Source organism: Canis lupus, chromosome 12 (assembly GCF_048164855.1).
Source record: "Canis lupus baileyi chromosome 12, mCanLup2.hap1, whole genome shotgun sequence".
Lineage (NCBI taxonomy): Eukaryota > Metazoa > Chordata > Mammalia > Carnivora > Canidae > Canis > Canis lupus.
Genome location: NC_132849.1, coordinates 37,560,128 through 37,573,755, shown reverse-complemented (window position 1 = coordinate 37,573,755; position 13,628 = coordinate 37,560,128). Strand labels below are relative to the sequence as shown.

Genomic DNA, 13,628 nt, shown 5'->3' with positions numbered 1-13,628 from the left:
GTCCCAATAGTTTAATTTTCCTTTAGTTTCCCTTGCCAGAGGAGGCATATCTAGAAAAATGTTCCTACAGCTAATGTCCAAGAGATTTTTGTATATGTTTCCTTCTAGAAAGTTTATGGCTTTAAGTCACACATTTAGGTCTTTCATCCATTTTGAGTTTGTTTTTGTGCATGGTGTAAGAAAGTAATCCAGTTTCATTCTTTTGCATATAGCTCCTGCATGTAGCTTTATTATTTTCTTCCAGCTACTAGCTTTGGGTTTTGTTTATTCTTCTTCTAGCTCCTTTAGATATAAGGTTAAGTTGTTTATTTGAGATTATTCTTGTTTCTTGAGGTAGGCCTGTATAGCTATAAAATTCCCTCCTAGAACTGTTCGTGCTCTGTTTCTGAGACTTTGGACCATTGTGTTTTTATTTCTTTCCATATATTTTTAATTTCCTCTGATTTCTTGGTTATCCCATTCACTGTTTAGTAGTATGCTATTTAGCCTCCATATATTTGTGTTTTTTCCAGTGTTTTCTTATAATTGATTTTTAGTTTCAAACTTTTGTGGAGAGAAAAGATGCTTGATATAATTTCAAATCTTCTTAAATTTATTGAGAATTGCTTGTAGTCTAACATGATCTATTCCAGAGATTCTTCCAAATGCACTTGAAAAGAATGTGTATTCTGTTGTGTGTGGGTGGAATGTTTTGTATATATCTATTAGGTCAATCTGGTGTAATGTGTTGTTGGAAGCTACTATTTCTTCGTTGATTTTCTGTCTGGATGATCTTTCAATTGATTGAGTGGAATGTTAAAAGTCCCATACTATTATTGTATTACTGTCAATTTCTCCTTTTATGTCTGTTAATACTTGATTTCTGTATTTGAGGTGCTTCTATATTGAGAACATAGATATTTACAATTGTTATATCCTCTTGTTGGACTGATTCCTTTAATCATTATGTAGTGCCCTCTTTGTTTCCTACTATAATTTTTTATTTAAATATGCTACTCTGGCTTTTTTTGTCTCTCTCTCTTCCATTTGCATGATGTATATTTTGCCATACATTTCACTTTGTATGTGTCTTGGTGCTGAAGTAAGTCTCTTGCAGGCAGCATATAGATGGATCTTGTTTCTTTACCCATTCACTCAACCTATGTCTTTTGATGGGAGCATTTAGTCAATTTAAAGTAATTACTGGGGGCACCTGGGTGGCTTAGTGGTTGAGCTTCTGCTTTTGCCTCAGGTCATGACCTTGTGGTCCTGGGATGGAGTTTTTCATGAATAAATAAATAAATAAAATCTTGAAGAAATAAAGTAGGGCAGCCTGGGTGGCTCAGCGGTTTGGTGCTGCCTTCTGCCTGGGGCGTGATCCTGAGGACCCGGGATCAAGTCCCATGTCTGGCTCCCTGCATGAAGCCTGCTTCTCCCTCTGCCTGTGTCTCTGCCTCTCTCTCTCTCCTCTCTGTGTTTCTCATGAACAAATAAAAATAAAATCTTAAAAAAAAAATAAAGTAATTACTGATAGGTATGTTCTTTTCACCAGTTTATTCATTTCTTTTTGGTTGTTTTATAGTTCAAGTATTGCACTAGATAATGTTGCGAAGTTCCCTTAGCCTATTCTCATTTATGTTTCTCTTTTTTCTTTTTTCTTTGCAACTTAGTTGCTTTCCATTTCCCTGTCTTCCAGATCCCTGATCCATCCCTCTGCTGTTGATTCCCTCTGGTGTATTTTGTATTTCAGTTATTGAATTTTTCATCTGACTGGTTCTTTTTACATTTCTAAGTTTTTATATTTATGACCATGACTTTGAATTATCAGGCATATTATTTATCTCCATTTCATTTAGGTTTTTTACTGTGATTTTGGCTTGTTCTTTCATTTGGAACATATTCCTTTGTCTCCTCATTTTGTCTAACTCTCCATGTTTGTTTTCATGTATTAAGGAGGTCAGCAATATCTCCTGGTCTTGAAAGTAGAGGCCTTATGTAGAAGAGGTCCTGTAGTGTCCTATAGGACAATACTCTCTGGTGATGAGATCCAGGTCCTCCAAGGGCACATCTGTTGTGGGCCAAGTGTACCCTACTGTTATGGCTGAGCTCTATTTACCTTCAGCCCAGCCAGCTGCAGGGATTTGCTTTGCCTATTGTGGGTGTGCTGGGCAGGGTTTGTTCCCTATGCTGTTGAGAGGCCTGTATGAGGCCACTGGAGGCTCCTTAGGGGGGCGGGGGGAGCTGTATGGGCTAAAGGCCTGCAGTCAGGCTAGTTGTATGAAATTAGTCTCTTCACTATAGTTGTGGGCTCACCAAATGGCAAAGCTTTCTCCCTGTCTGGCCAGCTAAATGGCTGGGTTGCTGAAACTGTGGACATACTGGTGAGTGGTATTGTCTTCCCCTTTCCCTGGGGCAAGAATCTGTAATGGTACTTGTCCCTTCTGAGGCTGCCTATGGTATGTGGCAGGGCCAGAGCTGCTTTGGAGAAGTACTTGGTTAGGCAGGTGGGTCTGCAGGGGAGCCTTGGAGTGTTAGCACTAGCTTCCAGAAGCATCCAGCTATATCGGCTTGGAGAAGGAAAGAATATCTGCCAGTACTTTTATTCTTGGAGAAATCTTCATGTTTACTCCAGGCATTTTTTAACTGCTGCTTTTCTCCTGTTTCTCAGGCTGAGTTAATTATTATGATGACTTTTTAAGGGTAGGATCTCAGTTTCCTATCACATTCTGGCTCTGCTGGAGTTAAGGCCCGCTGATTTTCAAATGTTATGTTCAGATGTTATGGGAATTTGTCTTCCCAGTGCAGATCCCAGTGCTGGGGTTTTGCTACTCCTTGCTTGTGGTGTCCCTCCCTTTTGTGGTTAATCTTACCAGGAGTTGTTTCCCAACCACATCACTGTCCATCTTACCATTATCAGTATAGCTTCCTGTCTACAATTAATTGTTGAAAGTCTGCTATGCCACTCTTCAGGTAGTTTTCAGAATCAGTTGCATATGTATAGCTACTATCTCAGTATTTCCATGGGATGAGGTGAACTCAGGATCCTCCTACTCTGTCATCTTCCCTGAACTTCAATTTTTTACATATATAATACAGTATCAACTCTAGACACCATACTGTATGGTAGATCTCTAGAACTTCCTCATCTTGCATGAGTAAAATTTTTTATCCTTAAAGCAGCCCCATGAGATATGTTTCAGTATACTTAATCCTAGATTTACAAATGAGGAAATAGTTAATAAATCCTTCTGAGTCCATATCTTGAGTTCATGCGAGCTATTAAGTAACATGCATTAGTTGGGATAGGTTAGGTTCTGTTGCAGGAACAGACGAACCCTGAAATCTCACTGGCTTAAAACAGGAAAACTATTTCTCACTCTTTCCAACTTGGACTGTCCTCCTCCATCTTATGGCTACACTATCTACTATCTGGACCATATAGTCTGGAAGGACAACATGGCAAAGGAAGAGAAAGATGGTAGAGGTACATAGGTGCTTAACTTCTTGACGGGGAAGCAATGCACTTCATAGGCCTTTGATCAGGCAGCTAGAACTACTTCTAAACTCCAAACTAGGCCAAAGGGAGGTTGGACCTATGGAAACTTCAATAAGCACTAAATGTTTTTGCCATGCAATGGAATAAGTTGAATTCAGGTTATTAAAATTTCAAAGCTCTTTTCATAATATACTATGGTTTCTTTTTTTGTTTTTACACTATGGTTTCTTAATGCAGTTATTTTTAGGATTTCTGTAACAGAAATGAGATAGAAGTGAGATAGAAATAAAAACTTCTATCTCATGAAAATAAGTATATGTATATTTATGTTTACTTATAAAAAATGGTAGTAATTATATATAGGGGATTATGTGCAGTTTTTGTTTTATTAACCTAACATTTTATAATGAATCATCTTTTAGGTCTTATTCTTAAAAATATTTGAATGACTATGTCACATTTCAACAATAGAGAAATATTTTGAGTTGGCTTGATATTTTGACTATTATAAATAACACCATTATTGTGTTTCATGTATGGTTCCTTAATTTCAGAATATTTACTTCAGATATTGTTGTTGAATGGGAATTGCTGAGTCCAAGGATATTAACAACTTTAAGGCTATTTGCAAATATTACTATTTGTTTTCCTAAGAATATTGTGTTAGTTTTTACTTTATTAGATATTCATGAAAGTATGTCATAATTTTTTTAGGGGGGAAATTTTGTATATATGTGTAAATTATTTGAAGGTAGTTCTCAATTCTCATTCTCATAACCAATTCACTCATTTTTAATCTTTCTGTGAAGAAGGTAACTTATTCCTTTCTTTATTATTAGATTTTAATAACTCCCAGCTTTATTTCAAAATTATATTGTTTCCTTGCTCATATAATTTCCATGTGTGCCTTAAACACTGTCATCTTGGACTTCTTATCTGCTACCTCAATTCCTTTATTTATGTTATTCATTCAGCAAATGCTTATTTTCTTCCTCACTTATTAGGCCCTTTTCTCCTCATCTCCTTTTGCTAATACAATTTCAGATGGCAGGATGATGTACTGAGATGGAGAAAGTTCAATAGTGAAAAGATGTAAGAGGGACCCTGCTGTAAAGATAGCCATTAGGCTTAATGTTAGGGTGCAAGTGCACTGAGAATCTCCCAAATGAATTCTATACAGACTAGAATTATATGATGGAGTAAAACACCCATGGCTGGACTAACAGTTTGTCTCTTCTATGTATCAGGTTAAATCAGACTTTGGAAAAAAATTAATAGTTCAATCAATTAGATCATGTTTATAAGACACTGTTGTTGGAAAAATCTTCTCAGGAATGTCAAATTCATAAAGATGATTCCTATCTCAGGAAACTGACCTCTGCTTTGTTCCAGGAGCTATATTACCAGTCTCCTAACTTCTATTTTTCCATTTGTTTTATTTAATCAACATAAATGCAGCTTACCATACCTATTCTATTGATTTCTGTAGCAGATTTCAGTAGTACCCACAGACAGAAGCAAAGACAGTTCCCTCTTATGCTCTGATTGATGCGGTCTTTTACCACACATGACAAAGTGATAGATGTACTTAGTTAACTTTCTCCAAAATCATTAATGCCACACTCACTGGTTGGCTACTCAGGAATTGGTTAAGTACCTGTCATGCATTTGCTACCTGAAACACTGCAATACTGAATAAGAAGCCCATTAATTTTCTTTCAAGATCAACTCGAAAGGATAGGTATGAAATGCATAGTTAGAAAAGAAGGAGAATATATACCTTGCACTTCAGAGAGATATTGGGTACTACAAAATTACAACCTAAGCCTTAGATTAAAAAAAGAGAAAGTAAATTGATTTTTCTCTGAATTTACACTTGGGAAAATTGTTTAAAATGCTAATAAGTTTTCTTGCAAGCCATAATTTAGATGTTGGGTTCTCAGGTGTATGTATGTAGCATCTAAATTTTAATCTTGAACCCACAAATACACTCAAGTACTAGATGGCAATTTTTTTTTTCAGAAAAATGTTCTAAAATGAGATAGGAATAGAAAATTTAGAAAATGTACAGATTGGGGCACCTGGGTGGCTCATTTGGTAAAGCATCCTCCTTGAGCTCAGGTTATCATCCCAGGGTCCTGGAATTGAGCCCCATGTCAGGCTCGCTGCTCAGTGGTTCTTCCCCTCTCTCTTCCTCTGCCCTTGCTCATGCTCTCTCAAATAAATAAATAAAAATCTTTTAAAAAGAAAGAAAATATACATATTGAGCTAATAGGGAATCATTTCATAGTTGCCAATAGAACCTAATGAATAAATAATTAATTCTCCAGAAAAATGGACAAAGTCTTACTGACCTAGAAGAAATCTATTACTAATACTTTAGTGAAGCAATTTAATAGTTCTCTTTTACACTTGATATCAATATTACTCACATAAACTCTTTAAGCTATAATTAGATTTTCCCTTATGGGATAAAAGCTATGGTTTATCTTTTTCTTTGAATGCAAGATAATTTCTCTTTTATAGCTAATGAGGCAGTAACTAAAGTATAAGAACCAGTTAGTCAATTGAATATCATGCATCTCAAAAACCTTCAAAAGGCTGACTTACTTTTTCTCCCTTCTCCTGATTTCTCTGTTCAGATGAAGAGAAAATAGAGTGTTTTCTGTGGAGTTGGAGGGAGAGGGGAGGCAGATAGCTTTCACACGGTAACTATTCCTAGAACAGCAGATAGGAAAGAGAAATAGTTTAACAATGCCTTACATCTGTATTATTATACCAACAGAGAAATGTGGCCAACCAGGGGCTAAGCAAACAAAAATGTTAACAATAAACACTTTTAAATAGCAAGGCTCTTCCTCTATAAAGTGTTAATATTTATTCAAGGAGTCAAAAATGGAAAAGATCTAAAGGAATGAACTAGACTGTGTATAGCTTTCTGTAGGAAGAATAGGCAAGAAAAGGAAACATTATCCTAGTTCTGCCATCAAGTAATTAGCAATCTCATGGTGAAAAGTGACAAGATATACACACTAGAAAAATCAGTTATTAGAAGATATTCATCTATTCATTTAACATGTATTTTTTACCGACTATATTCCAAATAATGGTTTAGCATCTGGGGAAAGACAATACTGAACAAGACAAAAAATAAAGACAGAAACAATGGCAGAGAGGGGTAGAGTTAGGTTGCAAATGCAAAGAAGGTAATGGGCTTGACAATGGCATGAGGTAAAGCATAAGTTTCTTTAGATACGATGGTTTGGCAAGTCCTCTCATAGGCAGTGTTTTTGAACAGAGACCTGAAGGTTGAGAAAGAACCAGTCACCAATAGATCTGGTTGAAGAATGTTTCAGGCAGAAGAAAGAGCAAGGTTAAAGGCCCTGAGGGAAAAAGGAATTTCAGGAATTGAAAGGAAGTGTAGCTAGAGCTCATTGCTGTGTGTATGTGGGTGAGGAGGCATGAGATATGCACAACTCAGAGATGGCTGAGATTATTTTGGTCACTATAGTTTCCCAGTCAGTTCAGCTATTATGTCATGTCATACTCAAATGCCTCAGCTTTATGACCTGAGATATTAAAATAATAACATTGTATATCTCTTATAAAACCATTCCCTTTCTATTGATTTTTGTCCACAGAGATCATCATAGTGTTATTATGATTTCCATTTAGTACTTACTCGTCCTTACTGGTTTGTTCTACAATCAATACTCTGTGTAGAAAGCAGAAGCCATCTTTATTTCTCTTATCTCTTTTTTGGTAAGCATGAGGGAAGAGATCTCTCTTGCACTGGGAAACAAATTGCTGTGGAAGTACAAGTAATAACATCATGTTTCTCTGGTACATACTAGCAAACTACATTATTTGGAAACCGTCATTTTTGCTTTCAGCCAAAACTTTGTAATATCCAGGCATTTCCAACTGGCTGCCTTCTTTAAGGAAAAGCTGAGTCCTGAGGCCATCCTCCCTTGAACCAGACAGCTGCCCTTTAAATCAAGTGAACTAATCATTGATTTGCTCTTCTGACTACATTTAGCTTGAAAAATGTCTATTAAAAAAATCACTTACCCAAATATCTTTCCATGCTATAATAGCTTTCCACTTTTATGAATGATTATCATTGTTAACATGCATTATATAACTTGTATACATGTACTAAATGATTATTTTACCTTATGCTTTTAACTATCTTAAGAAGTTATTTCACAGAATTGTTCTTGTTCATTTCCAAGTGCTCATAAGTATTGTCTTATATATTTTTGTCCATTCCTCTGCCAAAACTGGATACTAAATAACTCAGTAAATGTGCTTCCTCCTTTCCCAGTTAAAAAAAACATAAACCTTTATAAAATACTACAAATATAAGTATACTTTAAAATATATATTCACAGCTAGAACTTAGAAAACTTAGGCACATAATATAATAGTAAGAGATGACAGAAAATAAAGACTACTCTAGCCCAGTTGATTTCTATCTGTGTTATACTTGAGAATCATTCATTTGTTCTTTTAACCTATAGTCAACTAAGTATCCATTATATGCCAAGAGAGATTTCAGGTACTACAATAAAATTGCTACAGTGGAGTGATGTAAAAACTCCAAGAAGAGAATATAATAAAGGCAGCCCAAATCTGATGGTAAAGGTCAAAAAGATGACTTTCAAAGAGGTAGGCTTTAAGAAGATACTTGAAGCAGGAGTTATCCTTTTGCAATCTAAGGCATGTATTCCAGGGAGAGGGAACAGAATATATAAAGGTATAATGTCATTACTGAGCATGGTATATATGAAATAGAAAAAGTAGTTCTCTTTTTTTGTATCAAGAGAAGTAATAAGTTTGGAGGCTTTGCAGGGATCAAATGTGAAGATTATTACATGCCAAACAAAGGAAGAATTCTGGATAATTTTTGCATAATACAAGAAAAATTACCAAAACACTTGTGGTAAACACTGAACATGACCAAAAGTAGATCTTGGTGAGAAATGAGACCTTTGTCTTGAAATACTGAGAGCCTGAACTAAGAAAGTTTCTTGGAAATGGAGAAGGGAGAATATAAATAAGAATCCTATAGGAGGAAAATAATCAGAATTTGGTAATTAATTGTGTATTGTCAGTAGAGGAAGTATTTTAAAGTACATTATTGGGGGGATGCCTGGGTGGCCAGTGGTTGGGCATCTGCCTTTGGCTTAGGGTGTGATACAGGGATCTAATTCGAGTCCCACATCAGGCTCCCTGCAAGGAACTGCTTCTCCCTCTGCCTGTGTCTCTGCCTCTCTCTCTCTCTCTGTCTCTCATGAATAAATAAATAAATCTTAAAAAAATAAAGTACATTATTGGGTTTTGGCTTGGGAAATAAATATATGTTCACCAAGATATAAAGACAGATATTTGAAGAAAGAAAGATTATAAATATTTTTTATAGTTGTTAAAATTGAGGTACCTATATAACATCTAGGTTTTGGAGAGAACCAAGTTAGATTGCCATGTTTAACTTAAAAGAATCAACAGAAATTCCATATTATTCAAATTAATTTCCTCTACTCATGATTCTGAAGCTCAGGAGAGATGTCTGGGCTGGGAATATAAATTATGGACTCCAGGAATATGATTGAAAAAAATCCATAGTTACCATTTTGATGTAGAAATAAAGCCTGAAAATAAAACCTATTGGAATACTGAATTATTTCAATTCTTAGGTATATATAAAAAGGAATCCTGAAAATACACTGAAAGTGAGTATCTATAGGTATGGAAGGAAAACATGGAAAACCATGGAGTTAGAGAAATCTGGGAGGTAGTAGCCAGTCTCAAGAAGATGTACGGCTCCCTTTGTCAGATTTCTGAGCTGTTATCATCAAGGATGATAACTGAAAAGTTTCCTGGGCATGACAAATTTGAAATTATTTAGTGATCTAAATGAGGAATATATCAGTTGAGTGTTGAAACCAGCTTAGACTTTAAAGGAAAAGATGTCTTATGGTTTTTTTTTTTTTTAATTTTTAAAGATGTGGTAAGCTTGAACATAGTTATATGATGCAGAAAGACATATACGGTAAACTAAGGGTTACTGCAAATGGAAATTTTTCTTAGGCAGAGGAGATGGAACAGAGGGTAGGGATGCAGATAAAATTTTTAGGGAGGGGCAAAGTATCTTTTTGCCTCATCAAGTAAGAAATACATGCATTGGGTTTTGAGCACATTGCATCACTAAGTAGGAAATTGACAGAACTCAAGTTCATTTTTTGATAGAAACCAAAGGCTTTCCCTTAGGAGAATTACTGTAGGGGTAGGATTATTGGCTTGAAATGCAACTTTGGAATCAGCATTAATATAATATAAAAAGGAAAAATCTGACAAAAGGCCATCACTATCTCCCTTTCCACATGATAGACATCATTGTTCAGTCAGCACTTTCTCAACTGAGCTCAACTTCATCTTTGAAGTCTTTGTCTACCCTTAGTCCATCCAGGTGGCCACCACCAGTGAGCCAGAACTGTGGTAAGAATAGAGGTCTCAATATTATCCTGTGGAAAAGTGAAGGAGCTGACTACTGATGGGTTATAGGAATAGCATTTGATTTGGCGGTCACTGCTTAGATGGAATACACTTAAACTTCAGTGATTTCAGCTAGTACAGTTACAGTTTTATTTTATTTTATTTTTGTTGTTGTTGTTTTTAACTTGCTTTAGCAGCACTCACCAGTTTGGGCACAAGGGAATGGGAAAGTGTGTAGGTTTTGCAAAAAGATGAGGCAAATGGCCAGAGAGGTGAGAATGTTGATGATATTGACAAGTGATAAATGGAAGTGATGATAGTGGAGTCTGGGCTGGCTAAATAAGGACAAGAAGTTTGGAGGACAATTATACACTTAGGAAATTGAAGCACTGGAGAATAGAGTACGTTCAATGAGAACAAGAGAGTGAGGAACTCAAAAATAAAAGACTGTGTTAGAGAATGAAACAGAGCTAAAGAACTCAAGAATGGACAAAAAGAAGGATCCTGGAAATGGTCAGATAAGCAATACTAGAGGCTAAAATCATGTAAGTTAAATATTCTAAGGAAAAATTTGTTAGATGTTCCCCAAAATGAGAGCTGGAGTTGGAGTATGGACAGAGATAGTACTAATGTCCCTCATGGATATGGGTAAAGTATTGGTACATCAGTAGGAAACCATACGGGTTTTAACAAATGAAGGGATTTTGCTTAGGAGGTGAATGAAGTAGGATAAAAATGGCAAATGACACCTAGATTAATGCTTCCTTCACCTCCTTGCATACATGGTCCCTAGAGCACTATTTTCAAATTTGATAACTATGACCTACAGTAAGAAAATTATCCAAAACAAAAAAAAGTTATTTGACTTCATTAAAAAGAATACATACATAAAGGCACATACACATACCTGTGTGGGCACACATGTATGCACTTACATAAACAGCATAGCCTAAATGATTCTCCAAACAATATTTACTAATTATGATCTGCTGTGATAGTTTCTATTTTAATCTATCCTATTGTATTTTGTTGTACAACATAAATGGTGGTGTAAACACACCACTGGGGGCTTCAACATGCACAAATGGGTTTACAACCTGCATCTTAGCAAACTGAGCTGGAATGTGAGAGGTGCAGGACAGCATGTCAAATGTGGTCCTCTTACAAGCAGCTTTCAAAACAGACACAGGCATACAAAAAGTCTTTGGATGAGAGCACATAGAAGCACAGAAACATAGCATCAATGGAGGTAGAAAATTTGAGGAGGTTCTGAGTTGAGGAATGACCCTAATTTTCAGAGTATCAATTGTGCTGTAGTGTGTAGAGATTCTTTAGAATCTCAGAGTATCATAGACAGTGAAAAAATGGCTGTCTCTAATCCCAATGAAAGAAAGAAAGCATGATACTTATACTGTATATGATTTTGAGAATTCCAGGAATGGGATTGACTACCAAGTGTAGAAGAAAAAATGGTGAATGTGGTTAAAAATCCCTGAGCTTCTCAAAAAGTATAGATTTCCAGACCTACAGGAAATTAAAAATTTAAAAATCAGATGTACAAGTTTGGACTGATAAAATGTAATAATCAATTAGATTTTAAAAATTGAGGGGCATCATGGTCAGCAGAACCCCTACAAAAAAGTATTTGTTTATTGAGTAATTCATTTTTCCAGGTACTGATATTCTTCACAGCAACTTTATAAATATTGTTATCATGGCCATTTATACATGAAGGGACTGTATAACTTGCCAAGGTTACACAGCTAGTGTAATTATGGTGACAGACAGGGCTTGATTGCTAAAGAAGACTTATAGCATCTAAAGTAACAATGGTTATGAAGTTATGGTTTATAGCAGGATAAAGATACAATAAATACAGCAACAGCATTAAAGTAAGGATATGTATCCAATTTTGATGAAGATGTGGAATAACTGTAATGCTCAGGAATGTAAATTGGCATAGCTACTTTGGAAAACTGGTAATATTCCTTAATGCTGCACTGCCCAATAGTAGTTAGTGATCATATTTGATTATTGAATACTTGGAATATGCTTAGTCCAAATTCCTGTGAATATAAAATGCACATTGAATTTTGAAGACTTAATATGTAAACAAGAATGTAAAATATCTTATCAATAATTTTCCTATTGATGACATGCTGAAATGATAATATTTTGGATATACTGGATTAGTAAAATGCATGATCAATTATTATTTTCACCTTTTTAAATACTTTTTTAATGTGGCTACTAGAAAATTTTAAATTACCTATGTGACTTTACTTAACTATATTTCTATTAGACAGTACTAACCTAAAGCTAAGATTCATCATTTCATTCCTGGGTATATTCCCAACAGAAATGTGTATTTCTGTGTAGTAAAAGTTAAAGAATGTTTGTAGCAACATTATGCACAATAGCTAAAAACTAAAAACAACCCAAATATCCTTCAATTATGAAATGGATAAACAGTGGTGTGATTATAATAGGAAATATTATTTAGCAACAAAAATGAATAAACTACAACCATAAGCAACAACACCAACAACATCAAAAGGTAAGGATGTGACAAAGGCAGCCTCCAGCAGGCTGTCTAGAGAAAGCAATGACAGACTTCAGTTATCTTCCTTATAAAGACTTTACTGGAATGAATCTTTTATTTGGATCAGAAATGTGTGCACAGGAATACCTTAGAACTAGGATGATAAATATAGAGTTTCAGTGGTGGTGTCTTAGGCCTACATGAACAGCAGGGTAAATTTCTTGCTATAGAACTTGTTCCAAGGGCAGAACATTTCAGGGGTCTCACTGAGATGGGGTGTAAGACATCAATCTCACTATAACCAAAAACAATGCTGACAAGCTGATACAACCCCTCTGGAAACTTCTTGGATCCATGATTACCAAACAACACTATTAGTCTGTTTTAAGCCTTGATCAAGAGTCAGTGCTATGCAGCTACATTTCATATTTCATTGAAATAGCTCAGGTCACTTTCAGGCCTACTCTTAAATTCACCTTCACAGGACATCCAGCAATCAATAAAACTTGTACTAGATTTCAGTTTTTCCCTTATAATCAGCTAAATTAATATGATGCTGCATTACTAAGTTTATAGTATCTTTGTCTTAGTGTGAGATTTATTGAGTTAGCTATGACTTTGCACTAAACAGCATATTTCTGGAGTACTGATTTGTGTTCAACATAGTATGACTTGGTTATACTTAGAAACCAAATATTTTCATGAATGATCGAAAAATCTGGTGATGTTCACACAGGAGAAATAAGACAGAAAAATTCACCTTTCTTATCTCTTCAAGAAACAGAATTGTTTCAAAGGTATCTACCACACATAATCCCAGGAAATTCCAAACCTCTGATTGAAATGGCATATTAAGTGTGCTTAAAAATTAAAATTAGATAAGGCCTACAGATTTTACATTTCACAGAAACCTAGAAACTATATATATATTTTTTATTCTGGAGTAGAGTTAACAACACTTTCTGTAATGATAGAAATGATCCATAACTGCATTGTCCTGTATAGTAGTTACTAACTACTTCTGGTTAGTAAGCAAGCACTTGAAATATGGCTAATTTGAGGAACTGAATTTTTAATTTTGTTTAATTTTAATTATTTAAATTTATATAGTCA

At 35.2% G+C, this 13,628-nt stretch overlaps 2 long non-coding RNA genes across 2 annotated transcripts in view; one reads left to right on the top strand and one right to left on the bottom strand.

Moving 5' to 3' along the window:
* LOC140601523 (uncharacterized) overlaps positions 1-13,628 on the top strand; it is a 602,967-nt gene that overhangs the window by 562,066 nt on the left and 27,273 nt on the right. The window lies entirely within an intron of this gene.
* Positions 1-13,628, bottom strand: part of LOC140601526 (uncharacterized) — a 37,324-nt gene that overhangs the window by 14,364 nt on the left and 9,332 nt on the right. The window contains exons 2-3 of the long non-coding RNA XR_012004541.1: positions 7,158-7,282; positions 6,086-6,193 (exon numbers count right to left, since the gene is read on the bottom strand). This is a non-coding gene — a long non-coding RNA (uncharacterized lncRNA). The remainder of the gene's footprint in view (positions 1-6,085; positions 6,194-7,157; positions 7,283-13,628) is intronic.